Source organism: Lepidochelys olivacea (genome assembly GCF_965140295.1).
Source record: "Lepidochelys olivacea isolate rLepOli2 genome assembly, chromosome: 4".
NCBI classification, from domain to species: Eukaryota; Metazoa; Chordata; order Testudines; family Cheloniidae; genus Lepidochelys; species Lepidochelys olivacea.
In genome coordinates, this window is record NC_140414.1 from 127,121,863 (window position 1) to 127,136,057 (window position 14,195).

Sequence of the window (14,195 nt, forward strand, 5' to 3'; positions counted from 1 at the left end):
AAAAGTTTTGGCCAAATAATTTTGCCCAGGTCTAGTCTTGAGAGAATAAGATTACGGTAATCAAGGCAGGACATGCTGAGGGGTTGGATGGGCGTTTTAGCTGCCTGGACAGAAATCAAAAGGTAGATCTTAGAAATCTTCTTATGGAGGAAGCCGTGACAAGATCTGGATACAGCTTCATTTGAAGGAAGTGAATATAGCAGAACAGGAGAGGAAAGTCTAAACTTGTAGAGGACAAAGGTTGTGGGATTTTCTCCAGAGGTGCTCAGTGGCTCAAGGGAAGAGGTGGGAAAGACAGATGTGGAAACAGCCAATAGTCCCAGCAGATGAGGGCTGAAGGAATGGAATTTGCCGAGGAAAAAAGAGTCAAAAAAGTGCAGGGTGGAGGAGAGAGGAATGAAGGGATTCTACTACAGCAAGCATAGAAGAGAGCAGTGAGGCTGACTTACTGAGGGCATGTCTACACATACAGTGCTGCAGTGACACAGCTGTACCGATTTAGCTGTGCTGCTTCAGCACATCTAGTGAAGACGCTCTATGCAGAGCAGACAGCAGAGACCTCTCCCACCAGCATAAGAAAACCACCTTCGCAAATGGCAGAAGCTCTCCCGCCATAGTGCTGTGCACATGAGTGCTTATGTTGGTGTAACTTGCGTCACTCAGGGAGTGGTTTATTCACACCCCGAGTGACATAAGTTATGCCGACATAAGCTGTAGTGTAGACATAGCCTTACTTGACTTATGCATCTCTATTCCCTGTGGAACCTAGAATCTTCACCACGGCCTTCCACTTTTGGCAGTATCTTGCTGCAAAGCTGAGCAATAGCATAGGTTTCTGTTATGGCTTTGCTTTTTTTACAGGAGAGGGTCGTTAGCCCACTCCCAAGGGAGGACGGGGAGAGCTAAAAAACATCAAAGAAATCACAGACATTGACAGACTGGAATACTCAGAAGGGCTCAGTAGTAGGGGGCAATGTGGAGATGAAGTGATCATTAAAAAGAAGGAACTTGAGATGATTCATTGTTAAGTGGGGAATAATATTTCCGAATTCATTGTGGAATCCAGTAAAGCAATTCTGTTTTCAGTTCCCTTGAGGTATAATTGCTACTCTTTGCACTTTTTTACTGGGTAAATTCAGGGCTCATTAAAAAGAAAGACTAATAGCACAGGCTTGAGCTATACAAAGTGTGAGCAGATGTTCTACAACCTCTCATCTGTAATTCTGACAATGTACCTGGCTTGTCAATTGTAACCTGTAGTAACACCTCTGAACTTTCACTTGTGTACTTCTCTTAAACACAGATTTCATGTTGTTCTGGTCTGTGTGATGATTTTGCAGTGCAGACAAATGAGGAATAGCCTATTGAATTCATTTTTAACAGTATTCAAACATGGGATTTTAGGTCTCTAGAGGTGATCTGCCCCCAACACAAAAATTGGGCTATTTTAAAAAAAATTGCCAAAAAGCAATCCAGCGTTTAATCACTTTTGACATATTAAAAATGATTAAAACTTTAATAATTATATTTTAAACCTTGACAAATGACTTTGGCGTGCAAATTATTTTGCAGAAGGATTTTCATTGTGCATATCCATTGATTTTGCATGTTCTAAATATACACAAAACCTTTGACACGAAGCTGTCTTCAGATGATGCTGTGTCCCTCTCCACGGATAGAAAACATTCAGCAATGCTAGGCTAGTCATTGAAAAGGTTATCAAAACCATACTATTCATTTCCAACCCATCACCCATGTAGCTCAGGTAAACAGTTCCAGGTTTAACAAGATTTTGCTTCTAGATATAATGTAGCTGGCATTGTCCAAGACCACTGCCCACATGGAAAAAACCTGAGCAAATGGAATTATGAACTTATTCATGCATATTCTTAATATCTTTTAAAATGAACTTATTTCCAAACACTGTTCTAACATCCTAAAAGCCATTAATAAAGCCATTCAGGCCTCAGAATCTGTTCAAGAAAAGCTTAGACCCCTATTAAATTATATGAATCGATCTCCACTAAAAGGATAGTATTCAGTGGGAAACAATTTGCCTCAAAACATGGTGCCATAATGACAACCAGTAAAGCAATGGGAAAGCAATATAGAATATGTCAAGAATGAGCATATGAGTTTCTGAAGAGAGTTTGGGGAGTAATGGATGGAAGTTTCCTGCATAACAGGAGTAAGGAAAACTTGTGATATGCAACAGCATATAATTCTATCACTTAACACAACTTAATATTTCTGATTTCAAGCAGGGTTTGAAAAGCGTGCAGTAAATAAGGCATGGGGCCACGCATTGCACAATGAGTAGAAAACTTCTAAGGTCAGAAAGGACCATTGTGATCATATAGATCTAACTTCCTGTACAACGCAGGGCACAGGATTTCCCTGAATTAATTCCTGTTTTAACTAGAATAATAAAATAGAATATATCGTTCAGAAAAACACTGAATCTTGATTTTAAAATTGCCAATGATGGAGAATCCACCACATGCCTTGGTAAATTGTTCCAACAGTTAATTACCCTCACTGTTAAACACATGTGCCTTATTTTCCCCCTAGCTTCAAATACAGATATTTATAGACTGTGGTCAAGTAACCCATTAACCTTATCTTTGGTAAACTGCACATTTTCCAATCCTTTAATCATTCTTGTGGCTCTTTTCTGAACTCTCTCCAATGTATCAATAGCCTTCTTGAATTGTGGACACCAGAAGTGAACACAGTATTCCAGAAGTGGTCGCACCAGTGCAAAATAAAGAGAGAATATAACTTAACTACTCCTACTTGAGATTCCTGTTTATGCATCCAGGGATCATATTTTGGTCTCATTTGGAGCTCATCTTCAGCTGATTAGTCATTATGTTCCCTGAATCCTCTTCAGAGTAGCTGCTTTCAAGGATAGAGTTCCCCGTCTTGTAAGTGTGGCCTACATTCTTGGTTCCTAGATGTATGACTTTATTTTTGGTCATATTAAAACACATATTGTTTGCTTGTGCCCAGGTTATCAAGTGATCCAGATTTCTCTCTATCCGTTATCTGTCCTCTTTTTATTTACTATTCCCCCAATCTTTGTGTTATCTGTAAATTTTATCCATAGAGATTTTATATTTTTTCCAGATCATTGATAAAATTGTTACATTTTGAATATCTGCTCATTAATTGAGCATCATCCATCCTGGGGTCCTGTGGAAAAATATAGTATGTGATCATGCAAAGATTGTCATAATGCATATGCACAAGGGGGCCCAATTAAGGTTGCACAGGCAACGTAAATCTGGCATTTCCTAACGTTTGCTTCTTGGCTTTTATCCTTAATAATAATCTTTTAATTTAGTTTTTTTTGTGTGTGTGATGAGGTGTTCACCCCACACAGGATTAGAGGGGGTTAAGGTGGCCAGGTAGGTCAATTAACTGCCCAGATTGCACCTGGAGGAGTAGCCAGGGAGTAGAAAGTAGATTAAAGGAGTCTCAGCTGGGCAGGAATAGGCAGGGCCAGGAACAGACAGTGCTGCTGGGGAAAAGGGAAGTTACTCCCTGGGAAGAGAAAAGAGAGAGGAGGGAGTTGGTTTGGAACAGGTACTTCCAGAGAAGGGAAGAGATGAGGAAGAGCAGGAAGCAGTCCAGGGAAGAAGCAGTGAGAGCTGAGAGGGTAGACCCAGAATTGCCGAGCTGAGAGTCCCCGGACTGGAACCCAGAATAGAGGGCAGGCCTGGATTCCCCTACTGGCCACTGGGGAAGAGACACCATCAGGGCAGCACAGGAGAAAACAGCCTGTAACAGTTGGCATAAAAATAATTTGGGTAACCCCAGAAGGGGAAACACAGATGGTGGCCTGGCTGGAGGGATGAGATATGAAGAGGATGCTGAGGTTCCTGGAGTGAGGCAGGCTCACAGGTCAAGAGGATGATGGGAGAGGCACCACAACTAGCAGAGCTAATCCTGAGGATGGCCAGCAGGAGATGCCACTGTGGTGAGTAGACCCTGTGACATTGTATAACACATGTATGGAGGGGAAATTTCAGCCCTTGGTGAAGAGGATGGACAAGTCTTGTTCTTTGTTTGAATGACTTGTTCCTTTGAGGCTTAGAAGTGGTTAAATGCAAGAAGAGTGAATGTGGAGGAGCCATTTGTGACAGATATTGCAACCACGTGCAATATCTTTGGGGACTATATTGTATTAAGTTTGTATATCACTGTGGGTCAGGGATTGTATGTACTTCAGTGGGGAGAGTTATCACAGCTCCTTCAGGAACCAAAAACAGTAGGAGCTGAATTATTTAGGTTGTAAACATCTCCAGAGAGGTACTAGCCCTTGGGAAGGCTTCAATATACTGGTTCAAACCTAGTTTTCTGAGACCAACAGACAATGAATATAGAATTGATATAAAATGTCTGGGTTTAAACTGACTCAGGGCCTTCTTTCTGATCCAGCAAACACATAGGGCTTCCTGTACAAGGGGGCCCCAACCCTAGCGGAAGGGTTGGAAAGACTTTGGCCTACTAGGGCCCCATAAGACTGATGAGGAATCGTTGGTAAAGTTTTAGTGTGTGTATAGGAACTTTTATTGTTTTTATGTTTTCACTGCAATGCTTTTATCTTAAGAGTAAATGTGCTTGCTAAAAAGAGCTGTGTGGTAACTTGTAACTGTTGGCAATGCATAGTTCATAGTCCTCAGAGAGAAAGCAACACACAGGTGCTGGCCATTAGGCAGAATAGCTTTCTGGCAATATCGTAGTAAGGCAGGGGGCTATGCAGCCTTTAAACCCTTGATCAGAAGGAAATGGGACTAAGATCCCTGCCCAGAGACAGGTGATGACTGGATACCTGAGAGGGCACTCTTGGAGTGGACCATGGAGGGGATAGATGGGCAGTCATCCTGACACAGTGACAACCAAAGCTCTTCCATCATTTTTAGAGTAGCTAAGAAGATGGCTGGAGCTGGAGTTTGGTCATGAAGCTGAAATGTAATGATGCTGATGTGTTGCAAAAAATTGCCTCCCACAATGGCAAAAATAACTTGGGTAAAGTTTTCCAAAGGTCCTAAGTCCCACTATTAGCAGAGATATCACAGGTTGCCATTCTAAAGTATCTTTCTTGCTTTCTATTAGGTGTTCTCCAGAACGGAAGAGGGTTATTGGGCTGCTAGGGAATTAAGTACAGAAGCAGCACAAGATATTTATGAATGCTTACAATACATTTGTGTTTGAGATGGGGTTGCTGGTCATTTTACTTTGTGGGTTGTTTCCCTCTGTGCTATTGTATTATGTGCTGCTGTTGTTGCACCTTTCAGTAAAATATAACTAGTCAGCTGTATGGAGCTTGTAATGAGATTTCCCTGTTTCACAAGCCAAAAAAGGAAGTAAAGAGAGTTAAGTTTCTTTAATAAATCACACAGAGGGCAAATCATAGAGGCTAGACAAGGATAATAAGTGTATGATTGACAGCTGACAGAATGCCAGTGAAATGTTCTCTCTCCCTTAGGATATTGTTTTTGTAAAATTTGCCTATTTTATACTTTACAGAACTAGAGCTTTTTCTTTTGGTCTGTATTTTTTGAACTTGTCAATTGCGCTTGAAAATAGGGTGGATGGACCCAGTAATGAAATGTAAACAGCTCCAGGTTTATTTCTCTCTTCGTGGTGTTTTTGCTCATGAAGGTTAACAAAGTACCATAGCAGCCTCAATCACTTCTTAAAAGACATAGGGCCAATTTCTGCTCTCTCATGCACCAGTGTAACCTCTCTGATTTCAGCTGGATTTGTATGTGATATTCAGTTAAATTGAAAGCACAGGTGTACTCTGAAAAGTCACCATAAAATGGTAGAATGTGGTTTCCTGCTTATTGTGTCTAATCATGACTCCATATCAAATTTGCTCAGATATATTTTTTTTATTTACCAGTCCTGTAAACTGATCAGTGGGCTCTGAGAGTCAGGCTGGTCTACTTCAGCCTTATTCAGCATCACTGGCTAGTGAAGTTTCTGCAGGCCTCAATAATAGCAGTGCATCTTGCAACTCCATTGTCATCACAGATCAAAGAGTTTGAGGGAAGACAGAATTTGACCCCACAATTGGAATTTAGTCACATTGTGTATGATAAGTGAGCCAGAATAACCTGCTCTCCCAAAGCTATGTTGGGCCTGCAATACTGAAAGGAGTCAAAAGAAGTCAAAACAAACTTTTTACCACTAAAGTAAGCAGATATAACTATGTACTTTGCAGATCCACTGAATTAGTAGATGCCATTTGTACACAGACACTTTTCTGAAAATAATTCTGTTTTTAAACCTCACTTTTCCACTCCGTGTCCAATGACTCCATATTAAATTTGCTCAGTTTGGAAGCAAAATTTACCACCAGTCCTGCAAACTAAACCAACAATTCAAGTGTAAAATGGATAAATTCGGTTTTGCATACAGTAGATCCTCACAGTTCAGAACTCCTGGGGCATGGAGATTGTTCGTAACTGAAATGTTCATAACTCTGAACAAAACATTATGGTGGTTCTTTCAAAAGTTTACAACTGAACATTGACTTAGTACAGCTTTGAAACTTTACTATGCAGAAGAAAAATGCTGCTTTTCCTTTTTTTTAAGTAGTTTACATTTAACACTGTCACAGTACTGTACTGTATTTGCAATTATTATAATTTTTTGGTCTCTGCTGCTGCCTGATTACGTACTTCTGGTTCCAAATGAGGTGTTTGGTTGACTGGTCAGTTTGTAACTCTGGTGTTCGTAACTCTGAGGTTCTATTGTATTACCACCATAAATAAAGGTTCTGTAGGCTAAATTCAGCCCACAGTTACACCTGTGCAACCCTGACTTCAGATAACCTCAGTGATATTGGTGCAACTCCATTGCCTTCAATGGGTTTGCACAGGTATAACTGATTGGAACTTAGTACCAATTCTAATGATGCATATAAAGAGACTGAACTGAACTCACTCTCTCGATCCTCAGCTGAGAAATGCTCTTTACAGCTGTGGAGGATGAAGGCAATTTTAAACCACCTCTACAGCTCCCCAATTCTGCAGCCAGCTGGGGTCTGTCTTGGGTCTCAATTTAACTTAGAACAGCCTCAGGTTTGGGCCCATCTCTGCTTGAGAATGGGGGAGAGAGGCTATGGTGATGAAGCCAAATTCTACTCTCAGTGATAGCCACTGTGCCTGATTTATATCAGAATGGTTGCATGGGTGCAAATAAAACCTGGATTTGGTAATTTGCTGTTTTCAAACTGTTCATAGCTATGGAAAATCCATATAAAACAACATCATTTTAATTAGCTAACTAGTGAAAACTTTTATTATTGTGATTGCATTTACATAAACATTCAAGTCAAGCATGTTAGTCTCAATGTCTTAACCATCCAATAGCTGAACAACATGTGCTGGGTCATCATCTGAGACAGCTATAACATGAAATATATGGCAGAATGTGGGTAAAACAGAACAGGGGACATTCAATTCTCCCCCAGGGAGTTCAGTGGCAAACTGAACAGCATTGTGCAAGCCCATGAAGAACAAGGCACCCCTTGCAGATGGATGTATCCTGTAAGTATGTGATATACATCTTCTAGCTGGCCACAGAAGCAAAGGGGAGATTTACAAAGGCCCAACCTATAGTCATTTGCAGCACATCTGATCATTGTATATTTGAAGTGACTGAGCTTTGCCCACAGATGGTGTGGAAGGTTGTTGGACTGCTGGATGTGTTGCAAGGTAGGCATTGGCTATGTTTGAAGTTTGTTCTTGCCACTTAGTACACCATCTGAAGAGGACATTGAAGTTCTTTAAAGGAATTGTCCAAATAGAAGCATTGAGCTAAAATGGTAGATTGGTGGATTAGACACTCTTTAGGGAGGGGTAGACGTTATATGTCTTGCACCTTAGGAAGCAGATTCTGCAAGATGACTTGTTGCCTGATGTTAGAAGGGGCTATGTGGGACAGTACTGGCAGCCAGGCCAGGTAGGTTGGACTCATGCTACCAATTATTTTATACATAGCTTCATTCAACTGAGTTTCCACTAGTTCTTTGTGAGAGGAACTAAGTCACACTGGGGAGGAATACTCTACTATGGAATAATGCAAGGCAAGCCCAGAGCTTCTTAGGGTCAGCACATTGGCTCTCCCAGGTTGAATCAGCTAGTTTGCTGATCAGGTTGTTTTTTGTCTTTATTTTCAGCAAGGACTTTGTAAGGTGTTCCTTGAATATTATGGTGTCACACCTAAATACACAAGCTTTGGGTCATAGTGCAGCTTGTGGTCATTCAGGAAGATGGGCTGTTTGTTGGCTTTTGTTTGGTTATGATGGAAACTGCAGTAACATATGATGAAAATTAACTTAGGCAGAATAACACATAAGGTATAGTACCTTGCTTTGGTATGGGAGTCTTTTGCTTTGCCCGGCAAAGAATGGATTTATTTGAATATATTCATATCTTTGCACTTGACCTTACTCATAATTTTGGGGGACTAGTACTGCAAACACACAACTGAATAACCTTACATACATAAGTAGTTCCAATGGGACTATTCTATGCAAGAAGTAACTCATGTCACATGCCTGAGTTGCAGTATCTGGCCTTTTTATATGACTCTGCCAGGAACATTCAATTATATAGCCATTAGCCGATGGTTTTGGTAGAATTTTCACTACTATCAATCCCATGCAATAGCCTGTTACGCTGACTTTGGAGTTTTCTCAACTCAAATGTATACTATTGGGCATCCTGTGTCCTTATGATGTTAGTCAAAATATTTCAATTTTCTTATGTTCATAGCTGTTTGGTTGCTCTGTGCCCTCTTAATGGGTGGGGCTGTTCTTGGATCTTACTTCTCCATGTCTCAATGTGAAGGGAAATGATAATACTTGTATGTTTGTATTCTTCTAGACTGCCTGATTAATGCTCTTCCGCTTGGTAGGATGCTGTTGTTCTGTGCAAGTACAGTTCCACTTATGCCCTTGAGGGGGAACATCTGCTATTTCCCAGTCACCAGTCATGTTTCATCCTCTTGTTTTCCTCAGCAATATCCCCTAGATCACAGTGATGGGGTATTTTCTGATGTCCTTTGTAGTACTTTTCCTTAGGGTTCTAAATGGAATGGACTCAGCCATCTCTCTAGTACCACACTTTTGCTTTTTACCCCAATGTGTCTTTTGTCATCAACAACTTTGTTTTGTTACATACCATAAATTACACTCTGGCTTCTCTTACCAAAGAGCGAGGGCAAGAGCAGGGTGGTAGTGGCAGAGTGGAGGATTCTGAAGACATTCTGCGTATGCAGGGCAGGAGGGTTTAAAGGAGGCTTGAGGACAATACGTTTAGCAGCATTCTTTAATGCTGCTCCAAAAACAAGCAGTGTAGGCTCCCACTCAGTGCTTGCTGCCTATCTGGATCACGACCTGTTGCCACACATGTTTCATAGGGAAAGGAAAGAGCCCTCTAGATTCTCACTTTGCTCTGTTGTCACGTTATCTCCTGCCACGTTGGCTGCCCTGGTACTTCCTCTGTAGTGGACTATTGCCCATGCTGTCAACTGAAAGACACCTTCTTAATCTCTTGCTATTGATGTCCTTTTTCTGCTTCTGTGATTGTTTTACATTAAAACTAAATACACAACTACATTACTGTACATTAAAACTACATTATATTAAAACTAAATACACAAACTTTTTTACATTAAAACTAAATACACAAACTAAGTCCACAAACTTTTATAAGAACAGTTTGTATTCTTCACAGACAAAATTAGTCTCCTGTTAGATTTCTTTTAAGGTAGATCTGCTTACTGTAATAATAGTTATGTTATTAACATGAAAGTCAGTATGTTAATGAGATAAAGATGGTCATGCATTAATTATTGTATGAACAGCCCTTGGAAGTTATTGTTTTGCTTAAAAAATTAACTAATTTTCAATTTGCGTAGAGTCCTAACTAAGAATGAATAGAAGAGACAATTTCAATGTATAGCAATTAAAGTAATGTATTCAAATTGTGACAAGAGCTAAAGCAAGGAAGAGACCACTCCTTGCAATAGCCAGAGGGAAAGGAGATCAAGAAGAAAGGTAAATATGATAGACCCATGTGGAACAATAATCTCTCATCAGAATGTTACTTGCAATGTAGAACTGGCTGGGGACTTGCCTATTTGAGAGACTGCCTCTCACTCCATGAAATACGGCTAAGTTGCAGTCAATAAAGGTGCCTGAGTAGGAGTCATTTTTATACCTCTAATGTCTATTTCACCTATACTAATGCACAAGTGAAGCAGACAGATTCCAACTATGTGTTTATTGGAAGTGAGGCATGGGGACCTTGGCACAGGCTGGCATGTGGTTTGCCAGCATCACAAGCTCAACAGACTCCATCGTTTCAACTAGTACTTTTAGGCTATTGCCTCTCAAATGTACATCTTGAGATGCACATTTCCCACTCTCTCCAGGCTCATAGCATGACTTGAAACATCTATATCTTCTCATGGGTTTCCCCTTTCTTTTTCAAATGAAACACATCTTCCCTTCTAAAGCATCTGCTCTCCCTCCACCCCATCATTCTCTATCTCCACAGACAACTCCAGCACCTTCCTGGTCACTCAAGCTCACAACCTTGGGTGTCACTTTCTAATTTCTCCTTGTCATTCCCCCCTCACATCCGGGTCTTCACCAAATCACATTGCTTCACCTTCTACAACATCTTCCGACTCCCCCCATTCCTCCCTGTCCCCCCGTTGCTGAATTGTTGTTACATAGACACTTGCACAGAGACTACTGACCTCTTTTCCAGTCTCATCTCTTCCCACTCATAGAATCATAGAATATCAGGGTTGGAAGGGACCCCAGAAGGTCATCTACTCCAACCCCCTGCTCGAAGCAGGACCAATTCCCAGTTAAATCATCCCAGCCAGGGCTTTGTCAAGCCTGACCTTAAAAACCTCTAAGGAAGGAGATTCTACCACCTCCCTAGGTAACGCATTCCAGTGTTTCACCACCCTCTTAGTGAAAAAGTTTTTCCTAATATCCAATCTAAACCTCCCCCACTGCAACTTGAGACCATTACTCCTCGTTCTGTCATCTGCTACCATTGAGAACAGTCTAGAGCCATCCTCTTTGGAACCCCCTTTCAGGTAGTTGAAAGCAGCTATCAAATCCCCCCTCATTCTTCTCTTCTGCAGGCTAAACAATCCCAGCTCCCTCAGCCTCTCCTCATAACTCATGTGTTCTAGACCCCTAATCATTTTTGTTGCCCTTCGCTGGACTCTCTCCAATTTATCCACATCCTTCTTGTAGTGTGGGGCCCAAAACTGGACACAGTACTCCAGATGAGGCCTCACCAATGTCGAATAGAGGGGAACGATCACGTCCCTCGATCTGCTCGCTATGCCCCTACTTATACATCCCAAAATGCCATTGGCCTTCTTGGCAACAAGGGCACACTGCTGACTCATATCCAGCTTCTCGTTCACTGTCACCCCTAGGTCCTTTTCCGCAGAACTGCTGCCTAGCCATTCGGTCCCTAGTCTGTAGCAGTGCATTGGATTCTTCCATCCTAAGTGCAGGACCCTGCACTTATCCTTATTGAACCTCATCAGATTTCTTTTGGCCCAGTCCTCCAATTTGTCTAGGTCCTTCTGTATCCTATCCCTCCCCTCCAGCGTATCTACCACTCCTCCCAGTTTAGTATCATCCGCAAATTTACTGAGAGTGCAATCCACACCATCCTCCAGATCATTTATGAAGATATTGAACAAAACCGGCCCCAGGACCGACCCTTGGGGCACTCCACTTGATACCGGCTGCCAACTAGACATGCAGCCATTGATCACTACCCATTGAGCCCGACAATCTAGCCAGCTTTCTACCCACCTTATAGTGCATTCATCCAGCCCATACTTCCTTAACTTGCTGACAAGAATACTGTGGGAGACCATGTCAAAAGCTTTGCTAAAGTCAAGAAACAATACATCAACTGCTTTCCCTTCATCCACAGAACCAGTAATCTCATCATAAAAGGCGATTAGATTGGTCAGGCATGACCTTCCCTTGGTGAATCCATGCTGGCTGTTCCTGATCACTTTCCTCTCATGCAAGTGCTTCAGGATTGATTCTTTGAGGACCTGCTCCATGATTTTTCCAGGGACTGAGGTGAGGCTGACTGGCCTGTAGTTCCCCGGATTCTCCTTCTTCCCTTTTTTAAAGATGGGCACTACATTAGCCTTTTTCCAGTCATCCGGGACTTCCCCCGTTCGCCACGAGTTTTCAAAGATAATGGCCAATGGCTCTGCAATCACAGCCGCCAATTCCTTCAGCACTCTCGGATGCAACTCGTCCGGCCCCATGGACTTGTGCACGTCCAGCTTTTCTAAATAGTCCCTAACCACCTCTATCTCCACAGAGGGCTGGCCATCTCTTCCGCATTTTGTGATGCCCAGCGCAGCAGTCTGGGAGCTGACCTTGTTAGTGAAAACAGAGGCAAAAAAAGCATTGAGTACATTAGCTTTTTCCACATCCTCTGTCACTAGGTTGCCTCCCTCATTCAGTAAGGGGCCCACACTTTCCTTGGCTTTCTTCTTGTTGCCAACATACCTGAAGAAACCCTTCTTGTTACTCTTGACATCTCTTGCTAGCTGCAGCTCCAGGTGCGATTTGGCCCTCCTGATATCATTCCTACATGCCCGAGCAATATTTTTATACTCTTCCCTGGTCATATGTCCAACCTTCCACTTCTTGTAAGCTTCTTTTTTATGTTTAAGATCTGCTAGGATTTCACCATTAAGCCAAGCTGGTCGCCTGCCATATTTACTATTCTTTCGACTCATCGGGATGGTTTGTCCCTGTAACCTCAACAGGGATTCCTTGAAATACAGCCAGCTCTCCTGGACTCCTTTCCCCTTCAAGTTAGTCCCCCAGGGGATCCTGGCCATCCGTTCCCTGAGGGAGTCGAAGTCTGCTTTCCTGAAGTCCAGGTTCCGTATCCTGCTGCTTACCTTTCTTCCCTGCGTCAGGATCCTGAACTCAACCAACTCATGGTCACTGCCTCCCAGATTCCCATCCACTTTTGCTTTCCCCACTAATTCTACCCGGTTTGTGAGCAGCAGGTCAAGAAAAGTGCCCCCCTTAGTTGGCTCCTCTAGCACTTGCAGCAGGAAATTGTCCCCTACGCTTTCCAAAAACTTCCTGGATTGTCTATGCACCGCTGTATTGCTCTCCCAGCAGATATCAGGTAAATTAAAGTCACCCATGAGAATCAGGGCATGCGATCTAGTAGCTTCCGTGAGCTGCCGGAAGAAAGCCTCATCTACCTCATCCCCCTGGTCCGGTGGTCTATAGCAGACTCCCACCACTACATCACGCTTGTTGCACACACTTCTAAACTTAAACCAACGTATTCAACACACTGCTGCTAAAATAATTTTATTTCACTATCAGTTTGCTCAAGTTCCCTTCACTCCACCCTTCTAGAGTCTATCCATTAACTTTCTGTTTAGGTTTTTTTCTAAAATGACTGGGTCAGGAATAGTTGAACTATAATCCCTATAAATGTCTCCACAACCCTATACCCAATCCCACTAGCAACTCTTAGAAAAAATGCAAAATTACCAAATACTCACTTTTAAAGTCCTCCCATTATTACTACACAATTCCTAGAATACTGCAGCATACATCCAATTGAGGGAGTTATTTGTTTACTGATCAGCCCTTACACGTGAACACCTTACAGGTCAAATTCTGCTTTCGTATATTCAGATGCAAATCCCCTACAGACTATTCAGAGCTGCAAATACATATTAGCCTGATGAATAAGACATAATATTTTCAGTCCTTATTTCAATACTGATGCACAAGTGACTTCATTATAACAAAAAGAAAGGGAGTACTTGTGGCACCTTAGAGACTAACCAATTTATTTGAGCATGAGCTTTCGTGAGCTACAGCTCTGATGAAGTGAGCTGTAGCTCACGAAAGCTCATGCTCAAATAAATTGGTTAGTCTCTAAGGTGCCACAAGTACTCCTTTTCTTTTTGCGAATACAGACTAACACGGCTGTTACTCTGAAACCTTTCATTATAACAAAAATTCCCCTGATAAATGGATGAACTAAGTGTTTAGACTTTAGGAAATGTTTGTAAATTGATGCATGCATTAATCTCACTTAAAATATCTCTATCCCATATTATAAGGT